The sequence below is a fragment of the Phyllobates terribilis genome, unplaced genomic scaffold (assembly GCF_046119375.1).
Source record: "Phyllobates terribilis strain yellow unplaced genomic scaffold, ASM4611937v1 Scaffold_1__5_contigs__length_1240528914, whole genome shotgun sequence".
Lineage (NCBI taxonomy): Eukaryota > Metazoa > Chordata > Amphibia > Anura > Dendrobatidae > Phyllobates > Phyllobates terribilis.
In genome coordinates, this window is record NW_027362761.1 from 879,831,753 (window position 1) to 879,855,349 (window position 23,597).

The following is a 23,597-nucleotide window of genomic DNA, read 5'->3' on the forward strand; positions in this document are numbered from 1 at the left end:
ATATGTGATGGAATAGTCCCTCAACCATAACAGTCTTCCTGCTGATGTACTATCACTCAAAACAATGTGAGAATCTAAAGGCAAACAAGCATACATAGGAATGATCATCGGCTTCTTTAAATGTCTTGTTCATTGGCTATATGAATGATTCACGGAGGCCTATAAACCATCGTTGTCAACAGCAAATCTCCAAGTGTAAACAGCGGATATGCTGCCAACAATATGCATGCTTTATGGGGACAGGACGATCCGAGTAGCGGTCGCTCAGTCCCTATACAGTTTATCAGCCCACATGAAAGGTCCCTAAACAAGCCACAAGTGAATAGATATATAATCTCAAACCAAGTTTAAGAGTTTAACGCGTTTGTTTTTTAGGGTGTCCTACCCCTATCCTCATATACACGATTTAATGTGTATGGAATTTTTTAGCAATCACAGTAAAGGATTTTTTTTTTAATATCATCACAATTGGAAGCTGGATCGACTTTTTAACATAACTGCCATGTAAAAAAACTAGTCCACCACTACAGAATGGGTCTTTAAAGAAGTAAAACAGGTTGGAAAATGCAGAGTCCTGCAGAAATGGCAATCCCTTTAAATATGTCATTCTTGTTACTTACAATGAGCAGATTTACTAAAACAGGCTACACAGCATAATCTTAGTCTAGACAACCTAGAAAATTAGTATTCACTTCGTACTAAGTCATCCCCTTTCTGTTTTGCAATGTTCGCCTAATAAATGTGGTACAAAGCATAGAAGTCTGCTTTTGGCACAAATTGAGCCAGAATTTTAGTACATTTATCTCAATAAATGTTCCCCATTATGTGTTAAAGGGGTTGTCCTGTACTTTTATGTTGATGGACTATCTTTAGGATAGGTCATCAATGCAAGATTGGTGGGGATACAACACCTGGCACCCTGGCTGATCAGCTGTTCCCTATTGTCAGCCGGATGTGCTCAGTGTGGAGTGGAACTAAAGCACAGCTCCATGGTCACCCTCATATTGAGCATAGAGACATAGATTTACTTTGAATTGTAAATTAGGATCATGGAAGAAGAGCAAACACTCTCTTCCTCCCATTTGCTCTATGACCCCCAATTTTATGCAGCCACCTCCTGTGGAGTATTTAGTATGAATAATAAACAGGATGGTAAGGTGATTCTTACTGTCCATGTGTAAATTGGTCCTTCCTGACTTCAAAGAATCACACAGAGCAATGGTTTAGATACATTAGTGCCATATACTAGATATGAGTATTGTTTTTTTTTGTGACAGGTGTAGGTTCTATAGATATGAGAGACATATTTTCGGCATAGTGTTGCAGTGCCAAACACAGCGCATTCACTTGCATTGCTGTGCTGCCTACCCATTAGGTCAGAATTAATATCAGTCAGAGGGATAAAGTTGTATATACCATGTCTCATATGTGTAGAAAGCTAAAATCATGATAGGAAATAGGGCGTTAATATCTCCTGCCTAGGACTTCCAAGGGAGTCAGATATCCTAAAGATCAGAAATCTCATAATTTTTGGTACTTGAGCCTGCATTTCGATTACCAGCCCCCATCTGAGATCACAAGGGGAGGTAGGTGGGAGTGGCTGGTACCTGGTAGAAGCAGGTTCTGACCTAGAGCCATTGTTCTGTGCTGGGAGATACAGCGTGTTGTAAGTACTGTGCCATTTTCTAAACGGTGTGCTCCCCTTCATATCATGATATGTGCCATTCCAATGACAACAGGTATAGTAACTTTGTTTTGTTTATTCCTTTTATTTTTATGTAAATGTATATACTTTATTGTCTTATCCTCTTTTCAACATATTTTGTATATTTTTATAAGCAATGCCTAATTGTTGGATTAAATTTATAAAATTTAATAGCTTAGTTCATTTATCTCTATAAACCGCACCCCTGAAGCCTCATGACGCTCAACGTTACCAGTTACGAGTGTCCAATCGGCTTGTAATAAACAATTGGTGGTTGCAGCTACTAAATGATATCTGGAGGAAGTGAGAGCTGCAGCTGCTCTCTCAATTTCTCCGGATGTCTTGATTTGTGCGAAGGAGGGGAGAGTGAAGCCTGCTCTGATTGTGAGCTCCAGGACATCCAGTGCCAACACCGCTGGAATGGCACCAGTGGTGAGTATAAGTTATTATTTTACTGGGGGGAAAACAGGGATTGAGAAGGGGTTGTCTGAGTAGTGGACAACCCCTTTAACCCCCCATTCATTTGAGATGGCTGTTGGCAATCTCTACCATACACAGAACCATTCTATGAAAGAAGCACTACCAGACATCTCTGGCAGCGACTAATCTCAGGAAGAAGAAAAGGTTCAGCAATCAAAAATTGGAAATGACGGTTCCTTAATGACCCAATTTGATAATTGGCCGAACAAATCAATGTCTTATACAACTCCAAAAATGAATAATGAGATTAAAGGCAATACACACTGTAGTAATACACATTTCACAATACCGTGCCGCCTTCATGAGGCTGCTTGTCTTTTTAAAAACAATCACTTTGTGACATTCAGAGTTGCAGTATAAAAGAGGAATAGTATCTTCCAAGGGAGCTCCTAAGTATATTTATCAGGTATTTTCTGCACTGTATATTTGATTTAGATGCACTTAACATTCATCAGGATGTAGAAATCTAGAAGAAAGACACACAGGTGCAGAGTTATAAGGGAAAAGTAGCTATAATGAACATGAATAGCTTCAATGTAAAGAGAAATTAGCTCAAATATCAAAGCCATTCAATTATGTGTTTGTATGTTCCATTCATGGCACCAAAACATAACACTATTTCATCCAAATTTCAAAGATGTTCTTTGTAATGTAATGAGAAACCAGTACATGTAAACCATGTGACCATTTGAACCATATCTCGATGCTTCCTATTTTTTATCCTGTAAGGTCAATAGCATTAGTGGCGTGCTGTCTTTAATAACAAGTCATGTTGTTGTTTGAGGGAACGTGTTTATTTTTTCCCACGCAGTGACATGAACGGCTGTAATGATCACTTCCTTTCTATTATGCTTGACTACAGAGTATCATAACTATACAGAAATTAGATTTTTTAAAAGTTTATAGCTGTTGCAGTAAAACTAAGTTTAGAAATGACCTGATGTTGTCATAGTCTGCAATGTATATCTTCTTTAAGGGGTTGTCCAAAGTAATTTTCACCCTAAATCCCTATCTATTTAGTGCTGCAATCTAAACTATTTCTACTATACTGGAATTAAAATGTCTCTATCCTTCCCTAACTACTCTGTTTTTCTTTCTTTTGTTTGCATGCTGGGATACTCAAACAAAGTATCATCAAAAAGGAAGTGGAAAAAAAGGAAAAGAAAAACAGTTAGATGGTGTAGTTAGGGAAGGATTTTTAACCCCTTCACAACCTTTGACATATAATTACATCAAGGATCATGTCCCTGCTTTTGGGCAACACACTAACATCTTTCGCCGCACATGATGACTGATTTAATCAGTCATCATGTGCCTTTAACAGCTGCGGGATTTAACACGCGTCGGCAGGAAGAACTTCATACATTCTGCCCAATCCTGTCCTGAATGTGTACCAAACACAGTAGATTTTGTATATACCGCTCATCAAACTATGCTATTAAAGGCAATCTCTCAGCAGGTTTTTGCTGTGTAATCTGAGACCAGCATGATGTAGGGGCAAAGAATTTGATTTCAGCTATGTGTCACTTAAGGGGCTGCTTCATTCAATGGTGGGTGCGGGGTTACACAGATTAGCTGGACTGGCTTGCACGAGACCCCTAGTCCGCATTGATAATCTACTGCTGATAAAACACTGTTTTGAAACTACTGTATAGGCATGAGCGAACATTTCAATGTTCGGTTCGGAAAAGTTCACCGAGCAAATTGATATTTGCCGAATTTATTCGCCGAATGTTCGTCGAACATTTCCGAATCCCATAGGAGTCAATGGGGGGACCAAAAAATGCATATACAACACATAGAAACGGAACCAAAAGCTGCCAAAACACATCAAATTAGGTGTAGACACCAGGGAAGTGCCATCAACTGACCCAGAGTACAAGTACTATAATTATTATTACTGTGACAGCGACATTTATTCATCTGCAGCAGGCAGAGTCTGTATCAGAGTGCAGAAGGCAGAGTCTGTATCAGGAGTGCAGCAAGCAGAGTCTGTATCAGGAGTGCAGCAGGCAGAGTCTGTATCAGGAGTGCAGCAGGCAGAGTCTGTATCAGGAGTGCAGCAGGCAGAGTCTGTATCAGGAGTGGAGCAGGCAGAGTCTGTATCAGGAGTGGAGCAGGCAGAGTCTGTATCAGGAGTGGAGCAAGCAGGGTCTGTATCAGGAGTGGAGCAGGCAGAGTCTGTATCAGGAGTGGAGCAGGCAGAGTCTGTATCAGGAGTGGAGCAGGCAGAGTCTGTATCAGGAGTGCAGCAGGCAGAGTCTGTATCAGGAGTGCAGCAAGCAGGGTCTGTATCAGGAGTGGAGCAGGCAGAGTCTGTATCAGGAGTGGAGCAAGCAGGGTCTGTATCAGGAGTGGAGCAGGCAGAGTCTGTATCAGGAGTGGAGCAGGCAGAGTCTGTATCATGAGTGCGGCAGGCAGAGTCTGTATCAGGAGTGCAGCAGGCAGAGTCTGTATCAGGAGTTCAGCAGGCAGAATCTGTATCAGAATGCAGTAGGCAGAGTCTGTATCAGGAGTGCAGCAGGCAGAGTCTGTATCAGGAGTGCAGCAAGGACTTGTACGCAACCTTACACAACTTAGACTGCAGAACAGGAAGGTTCCACTACAGCCAACCCAATAGATGGAGACCCAATCAGGATTCCCCACATTTAAAAAAAATTAGTGGCAGATGCCAGCAAAGTGGCATCAATTTCATTACTGTAGAAATAGTGTAAATAAGACCTACACCTCTTCCAGTACAGCCAACTCAGGAGATGGAGACCTAACCAGGAGTGTTCACATTGCCCTAAATGAGGGCCTAACACCACCGAAGTGGCGTAAATGTCATCAGACTACAAGTAGTTTAACGCAGACCCAAACCTGTCCCACTACAGCCAACCCAATGGATGGAGACACAATCAGAATTCTCCACATTTCCCAAAATTAGGGCCTAAAACCTGCAGCAGCAAGGGCAGGCACAGAAGCCATATCACAGACTGTAATTTCAAGAGATCAACGCAGCACCCTCAAAACGACAACATCGCCTACTCTGTAAAGTCTGCAATTGGGGTGCAAAAGTCCTTGGAGATCCATGACTTGTTCATCTTGATGAAAGTTAGGCGGTCTACACTTTCAGGGGACAGCCGGGTGCACTTATCCGTCAAGACACTACCAGCAGCGCTGAAGACACGTTCAGAGAGAAAGCTGGCTGACAGGCATGATAAAACCTCCAAGGCGTGAGAGGCGAGCTCAGGGCATTCATCCATTTTTGAAGACCAAAATGTAAAAGGGTCCAAACCCTCCCTGATGATATTGATATTGAACTCTAGATACTCCTGCACCATCCTCTCCAGTCGTTCACCACGTGTCAGACTTTACTCTGTTGTGCTGGTGCACGAGCTGGTGCAAAAAATGTGTGAAAGGACTCCCTGAAATTGCTTCTGCCACTTACTCTGCTGCTGCTAATGTTTCGGCGTTGACGAACTGACGTGCCGGAGGTTGAAAGACTACAGCTGCGATGCACACTGTGTGCCTCACTGTTATCTTAGGGAAAACCTCTATTAAGGTTGCTTAAAAGCTTGTTTCGATACTCCAACATAAGTGGGTCCCTTTCCTGGGCGGGAAGCATCTGGCAAAATTGACTCTTATAACGTGGATCTAACAGAGTGGCAACCCAGTAGTCAGCATTATTTCGAATCCTAACTATACGGGGATCATGTTGCAGATAGTGCATCAAAAAGGCACTCATATGTGGGGCTCTTCCAGGAGGTCCGAAGCCAGGCTGTATTGTGGGCTGCGTAACACTGATGCTTGTTTCCTCCATCCCCGCCTGCCAAACACATCCAAATGAGAGGGGATGATTATCTTCTTCATCCTCTGACAGCTGCTTGTCCATCACCTCTTCCTCCTCCATTAGTTCCGCGGCTTTTGCACCTTCACTAACAGTTTGCCTGGTGTCACCAAACCCCCTCAATCGCTGTAATCCACTGTCACTTGGCATCCAGCTTGAGAAATTTGAGACATTGGTATCCCTTCCGCATCCTCCTCTTCTTCTAGGGCCACCATCTCCTGCCACAGGTTATTCAAAGTTTGCTCCAGCATGTATATGACTGGAATAGTGATGCTGATGACGGCATCATCAGTGCTAACCAGTTTAGTAGCCATTTCAAAACCGTGCAGAAGGGTACAGAGGTCCTTAATCTGTTCTCACTTCGCAAATGTGATATTCCCCAAGTCCGTACTGCGTTTCCCCAAGCTATACGTCATGACATACTGCGTCAGAGCTCGTTGCTGCTGGCACAGTTGCTGCAACATGTGCAGAGTGGAATTCCACCACGTCGGCACATCACAGATCAACCTGTTAACTGGCACGGACAAAGACCTCTGTATTGATCCAATCAATGACATGAGGGGTGCGAACGGCGTAAGTGAGCACACAGCTTCCGTACTTTGTGAAGCAGCTCATCCAGGCCAGGATAGTGGCGGAGAAATCGCTGTGCCACCAGGTTGAGCACTTGAGCCATGCAAGGCACGTGTGCGAGATTGCCTCGGCCTTGGGCCGCTAACAGGTTCGCACCGTTATCACACACGGCCTTCCCTGGTTCTAGGTTCAGCGGAGACAGCAATTGCTCAAACTGAGCCTGGAGAGCTGCCCACAACTCTGCACCTGTATGACTGCGATCTCCAATGCATATTAATTTGAAGACTGCCTGATTACGGTGAGCCCTGACTGTGCAGTACAGAGGTGGTGTGTATTCTCTCCGCAGCCTTGGAACGCTTGTCTCGTTAAGGCAGAGGTTGAGTGCACAGGTGGAGGCCCTAGAGGAGGTGGAGGATGCAGAAGCAGCGGAGGAAGTGGGAAATACAGAGGTTTCTTCTGCAAGCCTTGGGGATTCCATGATTTGTGTAGCAGCCCCTTCCCCGCCTGGCCCCACAGCCACCAGAGTCACCCAGTGCCCAGTCAGAGAGATGTAACGCCCTTGGCCATGCTTACTTTTCCAGGTGTCTGTGGTGAAATGCACCCTGGCACACGTAGATTTAGACAAGGAGGGACAGCTTTCTTAGAGAAGTAATGGCGACTGGGCAACTGGTACTGGGGGACTGCGACGGCCATCAGTTTTCGGACACTGTCTGTATCTACCAGGCGGAAAGACAGGATTCCCGTGGCCAACAGATTGGAGATGGTGTTCAACATCTTAGCTTTGTCATGCATAGGATGAAACAATCTTTTACATGACCACAACTGTGGGACCGAGGACTGGCTATGGTTGGTGAGAGAGGGCGGAGTATGGTGAACCGGAAACTGGTGGAGCGTGAGTGAGGTGCAGATGTTACGGTGGATTGAAAAACATGCCATGTGCTTTGTGAAACAAACACAGCAGTTGTGTCCGCTTCCGTTACAGCTGACGGGCTGTCACTTAGCCTGACTGGAGCAGGTAAAGAACCGGAGTTTCTGCGATTGAAGACCTGCATGACAATACTTGGCACGGTAACAGAGAAGGAGAAAGAAGCAGTGGATGCATTTGATCGGGCAGCTGATGGTTGTTGAGGTGCACTGGTCCGCATTTCAACGCGGTAAGATTCCCAGCATAAAGAATGTTGTCCAATTATTACAGTTTTTCCCTCTACTGAGTTTTTTATCGCAAAGTTTGCAGATAACGTGAGTTTGCTCATCCAAGGCCCATGCTTGGCAACCCTTTCTTCCCCTGCGAGCTGCAGACCTGTGACCGCTGCTGGCCACAGCCATGATTGTGGCTAAGGATGCAGTGCTCCTCGTGCTTGCATCAATCTGTGTCTGCGCCGTAGGGCGCAATGTAGCCTCCTCGTCTTCCTCCTCCACCTCCTCAGATGAGCTACTCGGTTTTGTGACTCTGGGTTCACACCAAGTAGGATCTTCAACCTCGTCATCATCCAATGTGTTATCCCATTCCTCACCGTCAGAGTGACTCCTCTACTCTTGTTGCCCTGACAGCACAGTACAGTCCGTATAAGCCTCAGGTATCTGAGTCTCATCTTGATCACCTCCCTTCCCTGCGGTTAAAGTCTGGTGACAAGGGTCAGGAGCCTGCTTGGACCCTACTTCCTCCTGCCTGAATCCAAGCTAAAAAAATTTTGGGCATCGGTGCAGATGCTTTCCTCCCCTTGACTCTGTGACTGTTTGGAGTACACTTCTGATGCCCATGGTGTAGAATGGGTGAAGAGTTCTACACATTACACGCCCATCTGTGGTTCGCTACAGTCAGTTGTGCAGTTGGCCAGTTGTGACGCGGGGGGAAGCAAGGGTAATTGGGGTGCCACCTCTGTGGACTGTACTGAGTGTGATGTTGAGGTGGAGGAAGAAGAGGAGAGGGCACTGGAAGCAGAGCTTGCCATCCACTGGAGCACCTGCTCTTTCTATGCCTTATCAACAAGGCGTATCGCTGTGCAGCTGCCAAAGGAAGGGAGTGCAGTAGGCCGTCCACTAACATAAGTTGTCAGTTGTCTTTGGATAGGACCTGTTTGTATTGGTTCACTAGTGCTTTCACTAACATTACCACATACCCCACGTACACCTTGAATACCAAGCCTATTCCCCCTTCCACCACGCCCTCTCTTTTTCCCACTCATGTTGGTCAGATACAGTGGTAGGAGCCCGCAAATAACTAAAGAAAAATATTTTTTTTCCTGTGCAATAGTTCAGCACACACCTGAATTTCAGCGACACTAAATGACAAGGTAAGATATGTGTGCATGAGGCAGATAAAACCTATGAGATATTCTCCAAACAATTTCAAACTGAGATGTCCCCTGCTGTATTACTTTAGGAACAGAAGAATTTGTTTTTTTTGAATGTGGAAGAGGCCAGTATGGCCGATTATATGCTCCAAAATATTTTAAACTCAGATATAGCCAGCTGTATCACTTTACACAGAACAAAAAATATTTTTGGGTTACTCTGCATAAGCTCTGCGTCCAGCTGACTTTGACCGCCACTGACATAGTAGCTGGCTTATAGCGCTGTATGTCTTTTGGCACAGGAAAAAATATTTTTTGGACTGGCTCTAGTAAGAGAAGTTTTATTTTTTTTACTGTGAAACCAGGACAAGGCCACTAAAATAGGATTTGTCTTTTAGAAGACTGGATCAACTTTGCCACAGTAAAAAACCTTTGGTGGACTCTGCCTACCAACCAAAAATATATATAAGTTTGACTGTGCATACAAGCTGAATTTGACCGCCACTGACGTAGTAACTGGCTTATTGCACTGTATGACTTTTGGCACAGGAAAAAATATTCTTTTGACTGGGCGTAGCAAGACAAAAAATGTATTTTTTTACTCTGAAACCACCTGAAGTTCAACTCCACTAAAATAGCATCTGACACTAAAAAAAACTTTAGTGCACACAGCTTTCAGTATCACAATAGCAGCAGAAAAAAAACAACAGATTTAGTGCTCTGCAGTAAGAAGCTCTGCAGACTGTGCAGAGCACAATTTCAACCCCACTAAATGAAAAGGTGCACTGCACTTGCTTGATCACATTATCAAGTGCAGAAAAAGATTCAGGGTATACTGAGACATGGAGCTCTATGCCAGCGGTGCACAGCACTATTGTATGGCTTGGGCCCTCTATTTTTGTCAGAATCTCAGTACTTGCACAAGAACACCAAAAATGTGCTGCATCAACGGTTGCAGAGGTACACAGGCCAGGAATTATCTACACTATCTCACTACCACACAAGCGCCCATCTATCTAGCTAATATCTCTCATTACACAGGAGAACACTGAGCTGCGTCTGTCTCCAGCAGTGACATGAATATAATGGTGCTGAGGGAACATGGCAGCTTTTTACATTGAGAGGACATGTGATTTCTGCAGCCAATTGCAGAAACCCTTATGTCTGGACAGTGTAGATGCTTCCTGCGCTATGATTGGCTGGCTGCGCTTTCCTCAGTTAAAGTTACCGCCCACAGGAAAAAAAAACAAAAATACAGTGCACCGCTGATCTGACCTGTTCTAAGCTCTCCACAGCCCCCACACTCACCTGGCACATGTCACTGCTCATCATATACTTGTACTATGCTAACAAACCTGTTCAAAACGCTGTGGTTGCCCTATATTCGCTTTCCCACACAAATTCATCTAACTTTTCTGATTTTAAGAAAATTTGCTCGCCTTTGCGATCAAGAATCCGAATGTGCCATATTTGTGCCGAATTTGAAACTTTCGAACATTCGCCGAACAAATTTTCTCAACACTACTACTGTACAGTACACAGACTAATAAGTGACATATCCCTGTAATCAGGTTCTCTGCCCCTACATTATGCTGCTTTCAGATTAAATAGCACAAACCTAGTGAAAGATTCCTTTTAAAATCGCAATACTATATGGTACTGTATACTTTTATTGAAGAGCTCTAACACTTTGCAGTATTACAACTACAGGCATGGACACCCCCTTATATATAGTACAATTAAATATAATGACCACTCAAACAGACCACAAAGCTCGGAGAGAACCAGGAGCTCATCCAAAAGTTTCTGGTTGAAAAACCTTTTAGGTACCCTTGTGCCAATGTGCTCACTTTTCCCTGACCTATCATCTTTGAGCAGAGTTGTGTATAATAATGAACGATTTTGTGTCTGTAGATGATTGCATGTTGTGAACTAATTTGTAATCTTAGCAGCATAAGTTAATATATTTAAAAGTAAAAAATATGGTTGTGTCATCAATGCTGCATTTCTGGAAACGGCTGAATAACTTGGTGTCTGAAATAGTTTTTTCCCTGAATGGTCTATACCAAACTGTATTCTAATGTTGGCAGATGGGTCTATCTTCATGTTACCGGTTGGTTAACAAATGTAATTAAACAAGCACTGACTCAATATGTTACAAGATCTAGTTTGGCTCAATATATTTTCACAATTCATCAGGGAGCATAATTACTTGAATCAGTTTTTCGACGAGTTAAAGTAAAATATGATGAAGATCTTAGTTTTTATAACAAATTGAAAAGTGATAATTTAGAATGTAAATCTGTTTTCCATTAGTCCTGTCAGAAGCAGAACATATGGGGATATTCTCTGCCTTGCGACCGGTGTCAATATTAATTGACACCTGAACACTGTATAAGATGCATCAAACTCCGCTCCTTTGTGTATTTTAAACTTTATTAGCACACTGACTAATATTACAGGGAGGGAAGCTTCTCCTGCCAGTTGGGAAACTGATTTATATTACTAATAGTGATGAGCGAGCATACTCGCAAGTACTCAGTACTCGTTCGAGCATCTCAGTACTCGAGATGCTTGGAGCTCGCCGAGTACTTGTGAGATGCTTGGGTGGATGCTCGGGTCCCCTCCCTGCATGTTTGGCGCTCTTTAGAGCGCTAATGAACATGCAGGGATGGCCTGCCATTCACTGTAATGCCGCAGTCATGTTGGGTGTGGCATTACAGTGATTGGCTGGCCACACAGCGTCATCAGGTTTATATCATACCTGGCGCCTCTGTGCTCGTCAGTCTACTCCGCAATCAGGCAGTGTATGGAGAGGTGCTGCTGAGCTAGGGAGAGATTTGGTTGTGTATTAGGTAGTGTAGGGAGAAAACAAGTACATTACACATATCCATCTTAACAAACAGTTCTTCTGAGGACTAATCCATCTGCAGAGATATCAGGCCGGCAGTGTATATAGGCAGGCAGGAAGTGTATGTAACAGACTGAAGTGCATATAGCACAAGAGGCTCCATTCCAGTTCTGCCTTCTGCTGCTGTTAGACATTTCTAGACAAAAGCCCAGGTCTCAGGGGCCAGGAATAATTTTTTTTGGATCTTAATCCTCATTATTTGCTTAAAAAGCAATCCAGAGAACACCGTTTTTCTGCGCCATTTGCTTTTTGGCACTGCAGAATACAGCCAGGTCCTTTCCATATTACAGCGCTAAAAATCCAGCTATTTACTACTGTGGTTTGTCCGTCACACGGATCACATATAATTGCACTTAAAATACTGCCATTTTTGGCCTCCATTCAAATTTTTTTTCAGTGTGTCAGCAAAGTTTTTGACAACGGTTTGCTGTTCAAAATAGTTACCTACTAGTGTTGAGACACCCCCGTAGTGTTCGGGTTCGGTTTGCTCTGCAGTGTCTATGAAGGATGGCATGCTGAATGGCAGCGCTCAGCTGTGATTCAGCCTGTCATCTCAATGCCATCCCAGCTTGGGAGAATTCTCCTGCTCAAGCGCTGAGCGCTGAGAATTTTCCCACGCTGTCAGTGACGTGCATGAGGTGAGCTGAGTTCATAGGACATGAGCTCACCTCATGCACGTCACTGACAGCTGGGAAAATTCTCCTGCACTCACCGCATGCGCAGGAGAATTTTCCCACGCTGTCAGTGACATGCATGAGGTAAGCTGAGTTCATTGGACATGAACTCGGCTCATCTGGATGCTGTCACAGCCAGACACTGAGGAGCGCAAGCATGCCTGCGCTTCTCAGTGTCTGCCGCATGGCAAGCTGGATGGCAGCGTTCTGCTGCGGTCCAGCCTGTCATGTGAATGTAGCAGAGCTGAAGCTGTCGTGGGAACCATGGAAAGGTAAGTATGATGTTGCTTTATTATTTTTCTTTTATTGCAAGAGATCGTTGGCTTCAGCTGGAATGGGCGCGATGGTAAGTATGGTTTAATTTAGAACAATAAAGAATTGTGTCTTTATTTCAATGAAAGGACTTTATTCTGGGTGTTTGTGGTTTTTTTTTAACTTTGACTATGGGGTTAGTAATGGGGGTGTCTTATAGACGCCTCTCCATTACTAACCTGGGCTTGATGTCAGCTGGCATTATAAGCTGACATCAACCCCAGCCCTATTACCCCACTGCCACCACTACAGGGCAGTGGGAAGAGCGAGGCTAAGTGCCAGAATTGGCGCATCCTATGGATGCTCCATTTCTGGGGCGGCTGACGGCTGGTGTTTCTAGCCTGGGAGGGGGCCAATATTCATGGCACCCTTCCTGGGATATTAATATCAGCCCCCAGCTGTCTGCCTAGCCTTTGCTAGCTATTAAAATAGGGGGGACCCCACGTCATTTTTTTTGGGTTCTCCCATTTTAATAGCTAGTAAAGGCTAGGTATTCAGCTGGGGGCTGATATTAGTAGCCTGGGAAGCTCCGTGGGTATTACCCCCTTCCCAGGCTTCAAACATCTGCCCCAGCCGTCTGCTTAACCTCCGCTAGAGACTAAAATTACGGGGAACCCCACGCCAATTTTTTTTTTAATAAATCCTTTATTTTAACACTAAATGACAAGTACAGTAATCAACACTATCACTGTACTTATTATATATGTGACTGACAGGTTTCTATCTATCTAATCTATGTGTGATGCTCTATTCTTTCTGTTATAAATTGTCGGGTACCGATGCTGAATTGCAGGCCGGCTTTTTTAAAGAGACGGTGCATGAAAACACTAATATTTTTTTTAATAAATCCTTTAACACTAAATGACAAGTACAGTAACCAACACTGTCACTGTACTTCTTATATATGTGACTGACATGTTTCTATCTATCTAATCTATGTGTGATGCTTTATTCTTTCAGTTCTAAATTGTCGGGTACCGGTGTATGCCGCTGCTGAATTGCCGGCTTTTCATGTTTCACTGTGAGCACTGTTCCCATCGATTTGGGCAACCACTGTAATGCCACAACCACCATGGCTGTGGCAATACAGTGAGTGGCAGACAATCCCTGCATGATTGGTGCTCTAAATAGCGCCAGACATGCAGGACACGCTTTTGGTGCACGAACAGTTATCGAACATAACCTCGAACAGCCGAATTTTTTGCAAATCGTTCGCGTTCGTCGAACGACTCGAACACCGCCAAAAACAGCTCGAATTTGACATTGGCGAACAGTTCTAGTCGAACACCGCTCATCTCTATTACCTACAGGTCAGGTATTTAAAATTGTGGTTTCTCCGTCACACAGATCACATATAATTGTGCTGAAAATACTGCCATTTTTGTCCTCCATTCAAATCTTTTTCAGTGTGTCAGCAAAGTTTTTGGCACCGGTTTGCTGTTCAAAATAGTTACGTACAGGTCAGGTATTTAAAACTGTGGTTTGTCTGTCACACAGATTATATATAACTTTGCTTAAAATTCAGCCATTTGTAGTGAGCGTGGAAGATATTGTCCTCCATTTAAAATGGGCAAGGCGCGTGACAAGGGATGGGGAACTGGACGTGATGGTGATGGTCATGGTGCATGCAGAGGCCGAGGCCGTGGGCAAGCTGAAATTGTGACACACACCCACATCTTCTCGCCCTACCTTCCTGTCCCAATTCCTAGGGAACCGCAGCACACCACTATTGAACCCAGAGCAGTGTCAAAAGGTTGTTGGTTGGATAGCGGATAATGCTTCCAGTCACTTAGCCACCACCACCACCACCACCCTGTCTTCCACATGGTCAAGTCTCAGTAGCCGTGAGTCTGTACTGCATATTCCTCACCTTGATCCTCCTTCCTCCCACCATGTCGAGTGCCCGGAGACAACTGATCCCACACTTTGACACTCTGAAGAGCTGTTCACTTTTCCTTTTATAGATTCGGGGGTCTCTCCCGGTCCACGTGAAGCGGAGCAAGAGGAGATCGCATGTAGCGATGCCCAAATATTTGAACAGCCACGGTCACACGAAGGCTATGATGGGAAAGTGTCACAAGAGGTGGACAATGATGAGACACAATTGCCAGAAAGTCAGGAGGAGGACCAGGGTGCGGAAATGGAAGACGAGGTGGTGGATGATATAGTAACTGACCCAACCTGGCAGGAGGACATGCAGAGCGAGGATAGCAGCACACAGGGGGAGGGAGACCGAGCACCCCAACAGGCAGTCAGAAGCAGTGTTGTGGCCGCAGACAGAAGGCAGGCAACCGTTGCCTGACCACCACCAGCATGATCAGGCACATGGCAGCAAAGCACCTGACTTTGTGGGCCGAACCCCAGGCTCCAGGAGCAGTGTCTGCGGGTGGCACCATTGCTTCTTCCGCTGTTGTGCATGCAAGCAAATCCCCTGTCCATGGTGCATGTGAAGATGCCTTCTGACCTGCACCTGTCGTTGCGCATTCTCAAGTAGCGGCATCAGGAAGCATGTTCACGTCCTTGTCCCAGCGCAGCATTCAGTTGTCCATACCCCAGTCCTTGGAACGCAAGCGCAAATACACAGCCAATGCCCCACAGGCCACACTACTAAATTCCCACATTTCACGACTGCTAGCACTCGAAATGTTGCCTTTTAGGCTCGTGGAGACGGAAGCATTCCACAACATTATGGCGGCGGCCGTCCCTCGGTACTCGGTACCCAGCTGCCACTATTTCTCCCTGTGTGCCCGCATTACACAAGCACGTGTCCCAAAACATTAGCCGCGCCCTCAACAACGCAGTTACCGGGAAAGTTCACCTAAACACGGACAAGTGCTTGTGGGCAGGGATGGCACACTGATGGCACACTGGGTTAACATAGTGGAAGCCGGGACCCAGTCGGACCTTGGGACGGAACACGTCCTCCCGACGCCAAGAGCAGGCAGATCTGTGGCTCACACCACTGAACCTACAGCCAGGCATGGTCGTGTGTGACAATGGCCGGAACCTGCTGGCGGCTCTCAGGCGAGGCGAGCTCACACACGTACTATGCCTAGCCCATGTGCTTAACCTCGTGGTTTAGCGGTTTCTCAAATCCTACCCGGAGCTGCCGGATCTGCTTGTTAAAGTACGCCGCCTGTGTGCCCATTTTAGAAAGTCACAGCTACAGCTTCCGTTGCCCTTGCCATGTTTCAGCAGTGTTTGCAGCTTCCGGGTCACAGACTGGTGTGTGATGTCCCCACGCATTGGAACTCTACACTGCAGATGTTGGGAAGGATTTGTGAGCAGAAGAGGGCAGTTGTTGAGTACCAGCAGCAACAAGGACGTTGGTATTATGTTCAGACTCCACACATAAGACCTCAGGAGTGGACATGGATGTCAGACATATGTACAATCCTCCAAAACTTTGAGGACTCCACCAAGATGGTGAGTGTAGATGACGCCATAATTAGCGTCACAATCCTGCTTCTCTGTCTTCTGAAATGCTCTCTGCTCACAATCAAAGAGGATGCATTGCTGGCAGAGCACGATGAGATAGAACAAGGAACAATACAGGGTGATTACACACAGCCCAGCCTCATCTCATCCCAACGTGGATTGGGTGACAATGAGGAAGAGGAGGAGGAGGAGGAAGAACAGGAGCTAGTTTCATGCACTATAGACGGTACTACCTGCACAACTGTCATACCGTCTGTTCAGCGTGGATGGCCAGAGGACAGAGAGGAGGAGGAGGAGGAGAGCATGGTCAGTCTTGCCTGTTAGCAGTCTCGCATGCATGGCTGAGTTTATGTTACGCTGCCTTTCCCATGACCCTCGCGTTCTCAAAATTTTGGGTGACCGTCATTACTGGTTGGTGACACTTCTAGACCCACACTACAAGGAGAGCTTTATATCTCTTATTGCTGAGGCGGACTGGTCTACAAAAATGGGGCAGTACCAGAAGGCCCTTGTTGTGGAACTAGTAAAAAAATTCCCATCTGAAAAGGCTGGCGGCAGAGGTCACAGTTTGTTAGACAAGCAAGGAGTACAGGCGAGAGAGACACAACTTCAATCTAGCAGAGGCAGGGGAACACCGTCAAAGTTCTGGGAGAATTTTCTCAGCCCCTCCCATCGCACAGGCCCTGATGCGCGGAGTACTCTCACAAGGAGTGCAAAGTTTGGGAAGATGCTGAGGGAGTACCTTGCTGACCGTACCAACGTCCTCCGTGATTCCTCTGTGCCTTATAATTATTGTGTATCCAAGCTGGATACGTGGAATGAACTGGCTCTACGCTTTGGAGGTCCTGGCGTGCTCTGCCGCTAGCATTTTATCAGAGCGGGTTTTTAGTGCCGCTGGTGGAATTATAACTGATAAGCGCATCCGCCTGTCAACTGAAAATGCTGACAGGCTGACTCTTATAAAAATGAACAAGGGTTGGATTGGGCCAGACTTCTCAACACCACCGAATGATAGCAGCGTAACATAAACTCAAATCCAGTGTCTTTTTTTTGTATTCCCATGCACCTCTTCATACCCACACATGTATATGCGCTTCCTGATTTGGGCTATTTGCTCTTATCCTCCTCCTTCTCCTCATCCTCATCCTCCACCACCATATCACCAGGGTGACCGTGGTCCGTGATTCAACACCCACATAATTTTTTTAAAGGGTGTTTATGATGCCCGTAAAAAAAAAATTCTATACAGTATGTTCATGTATACCCCCCACGGGTAAATGTTTGTCAGCTCATACACGTAGTGCATGGGCATTACAAGTATAGGAGACCCTCTCCTTTCTAATGGGAACATTTTTTATGAGGCCCTCCTCCACGTCTCTTCCAAGGAGCATTGGAGTGCCTACAAATTTTTGGCAACCCTTGCATTCACTGCATAGGCAAACACTATGGGAGACCCACTTCCTAATAATGGGAACATTGCTTTCAGGAGGCCCTCTGACCTCCACGTCTCTTCCAAGGGGCATTGGAGTGCCTCTAAATTTTTGGCAACCCTTGCATTCACTGCATAGGCAAACACTATGGGAGACCCACTTTCTAATAATGGGAACATTGCTTTCAGGAGGCCCTCTGACCTCCACGTCTCTTCCAAGGGGCATTGGAGTGCCTCCAAATTTTTGGCAACCCTTGCATTTACTGCACAGGCAAACACATTGGGAGAACCACTTCCTAATAATGGGAACATTGTTTTCAGGAGGCCCGCTGACCTCCATGTCTCTTCCAAGGGGCATTTGAGTGCCTCCAAATTTTTGGCAACCCTTGCATTCACTGCATAGGCAAACACAATGGGAGACCCACTTCCTATTAATGGGAACATTGTTTTCAGGAGGCCCTCTGACCTCCACGTCTCTTCCAAGGGGCATTGGAGTGCCTCCAAATTTTTGGCAACCCTTGCATTCACTGCATAGGCAAACACAATGGGAGACCTAGTTCCTAATAATGGGAACATTGTTTTCAGGCGGCCCTTCTCTAAGTCTCTTCAAAGGGGTATTGGGGTGCGTCCAAATTTTCAAAATGATATTGGGGTGCGTCCGTAAAAGTGGCGTAATACCTCTGACAACGTTGTTGACAGAAGTGACCTGGGAGTCAGAAATGCTTCCACGGGTCTTCCCCATGCTGTTCCCATGTCATTGTAAGCATTGTCCCTTCGATTTGGGCAATTTTTAGGCCCTCTGCAGACCACCGGGGGGAACCGCCTGAAAAATGCTTGAGTTCCCCATAGACTTACATTGGGCTCGTTGCTCTGGTCGAGCACCCGAATAATCCAATGTGCTCGACCCGAGCATCGAGCACCCGAGCATTTTAGTGCTCGCCCATCACTAATTACTAAGTCATTCAATCCCTTATACTGTATTTCTACAGCAGTACAACATGGGAAGGTAGCAAGCAAAACCCTAGGAAGGGACTCACTGCACAGATTTTAAATTTGACTGTTAAAAGCAATCTTCTCTGTTGTTCTTTCACAAATACATACAGTACCGTAAGTACTGTAAATAAAAAAACATCAGATGTGACTGAGAAGCCGCATTACATTTTGCTTCACTGATACAGCAGTCATTGAGGACAATACTCAAAGCTTAGGATATCTTACTTCCTTTTAAAGCATCACTCCAGCATTTTTTTTTTATTTCACAGGTGGGGTGGTGTCACTGATGTAAGTTCCCGGCCCTTAGTAATATATTTAACAACTGCCATCTTATGTTATCAGCACCGCTCCAGCTTCGGTCATCTTCTGCAGTTCATGACCTGCCGGATCGCTCCAGTGTTTGTTGGACGAGCCAGAGGTCACTTCTCAATGTAAGTCTATGAGAGCCAAAACGAGGTTCTCATAGACTTGCATTAAAACTTGTGACCATTACCTGTTACTTCCAGTTAGTCAGAAGCTGTATAGCATATATAGAGAGCATTTATAAAAGTAGGTGATGCAACTGTAATTAGGATTACATCATCGGAGCTGATTTGTCAGCCTAAGATGTGTAAGGTAGCACTATTCATCACGCTGGGGGGCACTCGCTTCACCGGGTCAATTAAAGCACACATGCAACATTTTCTCGGTAATAGAGATGAGCGGTGTTCGACTCGAACTGTTCGCCAATCTCAAATTCGAGCTGTTTTGGGCGGTGTTTGAGCCGTTCGGCGAACACGAACAATTTGAAAAAAATTCGGCTGTTCGAGGTTATGTTCGATAACTGTTCGTGCACCTAAATCATAACTGGATTTTTTCTCAGTAATGCTGAAAATTAATGTTAATACGCAGTTTGAGTGTACAGCGGGGCAGGGGGAGGGGCAGGGGATGGATCTCTGCAGAAATAATGAAGATCTCCATTTTTTTTCTCTTTCCCGCATTTAGAGTGGGGAGGTGCAATCTGTCAGCCTATCAGCAGCGCACACACGGAGCGAACTGCTTTTTTTCACACAAGCAAGGGCATGTGTCATTGGCAGTGTATGTCACATGTCCTTGCCCTATAAGACCCAGCCATTTTCCCCGTCGCCACCATTTTCTCACTGCTGCAGCTGCGTGTTAGACGGCACCGCTGTTGCTGTGTGCGCTATACTTTGTTAATTTCAAGCCAATTTTTGCACAAATCTACAGATAGCTTGGGAGTAGGGAATAGTTGTGATTGCAGTCCTTTTAAGGACTAGGTTACATCAGTTCCTATCACTTTTATCAGGCAGGTCTGTGCTCTTAAATAGATAGGTTGGGAGTAAAGACTAATTGTAATTGCAGTCCTTTTCAGGGCTAGGTTACATCAGTTCCTATCACTTTTATCAGGCAGGTCTGTGCTCTTAAATAGATAGGTTGGGAGTAAAGACTAATTGTAATTGCAGTCCTTTTCAGGGCTAGGTTACATCAGTTCCTATCACTTTTTGCCAGGCAGGTCTGTGCCAGTGCTGTGCAAGTTTTTTTCACAGCTTTTGGCTAAATCTAGCAAAGCAAATCCTTTTTGTCCTCTTGCAGTGTGTGTTAGTCAGTGGAGCAGCCTATCTGTGTTGCAAGCTACACCACCTGTGTATAGAATACAATTTTTTTTACTGCACCTAGTGAAGTAAAACCTTTTGGGCATAGCATCATTCTATTAGTCCATCAATACTAACCTCCACCAGGTTGCAAATTCAATATAATTTTTATCTGCATCTAGCTCTGAAAAAATATTTTGGCTTGTAGCAGTGTGTGTGACTTGTTCTATTAGTCCATCTATACTAACCTCCACCAGGTTGCAAATTCAATATAATTTTTATCTGCATCTAGCTCTGAAAAAATATTTGGGCTTGTAGCAGTGTGTGGGACTTGTTCTATTAGTCCATCTATACTAACCTCCTCCAGGTTGCAAATTCAATATAATTTTTTTCTGCATCTAGCTCTGAAAAAATATTTCGGCTTGTAGCAGTGTGTGAGACTTGTTCTATTAGTCCATCTATACTAACCTCCACCAGGTTGCAAATTCAATATAATTTTTATCTGCATCTAGCTCTGAAAAAAATATTTGGGCTTCGGCTTGTAGCAGTGTGTGGGACTTGTTCTATTAGTCCATCTATACTAACCTCCACCAGGTTGCAAATTCAATATAATTTTTTTCTGCATCTACCTCTGAAAAAATATTTCGGCTTGTAGCAGTGTGTGAGACTTGTTCTATTAGTCCATCTATACTAACCTCCACCAGGTTGCAAATTCAATATAATTTTCATCTGCATCTAGCTCTGAAAAAATATTTCGGCTTGTAGCAGTGTGTGGGACTTGTTCTATTAGTCCATCTATACTAACCTCCATCAGGTTGCAAATTCAATATAATTTTTTTCTGCATCTAGCTCTGAAAAAATATTTCGGCTTGTAGCAGTGTGTGAGACTTGTTCTATTAGTCCATCTATACTAACCTCCACCAGGTTGCAAATTCAATATAATTTTTATCTGCATCTAGCTCTGAAAAAATATTTCGGCTTGTAGCAGTGTGTGGGACTTGTTCTATTAGTCCATCTATACTAACCTCCATCAGGTTGCAAATTCAATATAATTTTTTTCTGCATCTAGCTCTGAAAAAATATTTCGGCTTGTAGCAGTGTGTGAGACTTGTTCTATTAGTCCATCTATACTAACCTCCACCAGGTTGCAAATTCAATATAATTTTTATCTGCATCTAGCTCTGAAAAAATATTTGAGCTTGTAGCAGTGTGTGGTACTCATTGTATTAGGCCATCTATACCAAGCTCCACTAGCTTTGAAATTAATAATAATTTTTAGCTGCATCTAGCCCTGAAAATAATTTTTCTTCCCAATAGTGGTAGCAATAGAAATATGGGGCGCGCGCCTGGCTAGCAAAAATATACGCTTCATAACAAAAAACACCAGCCTAGTGCACTGCATTAATAAGATGGCATCATCGTCTCTCCCAGTGCTAGGCCTACTACGCCGGCTAGCATTCCTGTGCCTAAAATACATTGTGTGGGTCCGCGCTAGCCACGATGCTCAGGGGTCTAAAGCTGCTGCTAACGCTTTATCACAATTTTATTGGCAGATTTTCACAGAGCTCTTCCCCAACGCCCACCCATCGGGCAACAGTTGCCCACCCTCCCTATGGGATCTATTGGCGAATAGTTGATGCCATTAATCAGAGCGTCAGTTGCCCCGTCGACGTGGCAAGCATACGGTAAGTCATGGGAAGAGTGGACTCGACTAGTAGCAGGCAGACGGGTTGACCAATGTGAACAAGCCAGATTACAAGTCACCATAGAATTTCTCCAACAGCTAATGATGAGGAGCATATCAGGGGTGTCAGCGCAGCGGTGTCTGACCTGAGTAGCATTTCACTTCCAACTACTGAATTGGGGAGATGTGACAAAGAGATTCATCATCAGACAATCCATAAAAGGGTGGAAAAGGGGTCAGCCAAGTCAGGAGTGTAGACGTCCTGTCCCATGTCACTAAAACTGATTTCTCACATCATATCCCTAACACCATTAACATGACACTCACAATTTGAAGCAACACTACTGTCTACTGCATTTGCGATCGCCTTCTTCGGGGCGCTATGCATAAGCGAATTAGTCCCTCAATCCAAAATTACCACCAGTGGAGGCTTATTACACCAGGACGTAGTCATAGCCAATAATGCAATACGTCTACACATACGCCAATCGAAAACAGTTCCAGCGGGCAGGGGCACTTGGCTACTTCTACAACCCACAAACGGTACACTGAGTCGGGTAACAATAGTAAAAACATATATAACCATCAGATCACAAAGTAATTTCTTCCTATCACACATTGATGGAGCGCCATTATCAAGATACCAGTTCCAAGCTATATTTAATAAATGCATAACATCGGCAGGGAACCACCCCAAAGATTACGGGACACACTCATTACGCATAGGCGTGGCCACGGAAGCAGCAAGAGCAGGACTGTCAGAAACGGAAGTTCAGAGGATAGGGAGATGGCGATCCACGTGTTTGGCGAGATACATAAGACCGGACTTGTTATCCTAACGTGGTTTGTTTCTTTTACAGGTGACGCTAAGCCAACAGTGTGGGTGATAGGCCACTCTTATATATATATTGGGCAGAAAAAAGGGCGAAAGTCCGCCCAGGCGGGAGGAAATTAGAGTTTCATAACACATATTTCAACTGGAGACGTATTAGACGCCTGCTATGGCCACAGGTACTAATGGAGGTAATCAAGGTAGGGAGAGAGGCAAGAGATCCGGTCATCTTAGTTATACAGGCCCGGGGAAACGACCTAGGTCATCACAAGAGCGCATAACTAATGGCAATAATGAAACTAGACACTGAGCGCTTCAGAGAATTTTTCACAAAACTAACTATAGTATGGTCAGAGATTGTGCCGATAGCGGTATGGCAAGGTGCGCGAGACATCCCGGCCATCGAACAGACAAGGCGGGTAATAAATATTTGGATGGCAAAATTTAGAAGAGACAGAGGTGGTGTAGTGATAAAACACCGACGACTGGAAGGAGATAAAGCAGGCCTCATACGGCCCGACGGTGTTCACTTAATGGATATTGGACTGGACATATTCCTGTCAGGACTCCAGGACGGAGTGGAACAAGCAAGAGTGATGGATGGGGGTTAGAGTCCTGCATACGAGTACGCAGGATCCTCCGTGGCCTGGAAATAGAAAGGACATGTTGGAGAGTTACACTTGTTGGCCAACTTGCCGGTGTGGAGACCCAGGGCATGCTGCAACAAGCTGAATTATTTTAGAAATAAAATGCCTTTCTAATGGAATGAGTATAAAGAGTTAATAAAGCTGTGACCGATCCTCACCCATCCAGTTGTAAGAGTTACATTATTGTATTGTCAAGGAAAGGGGGGC

The 23,597-nt window shown here is 44.9% G+C and overlaps 1 long non-coding RNA gene across 1 annotated transcript; it reads left to right on the forward strand.

The window, feature by feature from the left end:
• The first annotated feature begins 2,047 nt into the window (after positions 1 to 2,047).
• Positions 2,048 to 23,382, forward strand: LOC141171770 (uncharacterized). Its single transcript, XR_012252372.1, has 3 exons — positions 2,048 to 2,137; positions 21,781 to 21,912; positions 22,772 to 23,382. It is a non-coding gene; the product is annotated as an uncharacterized lncRNA (long non-coding RNA).
• Positions 23,383 to 23,597: the final 215 nt, after the last annotated feature.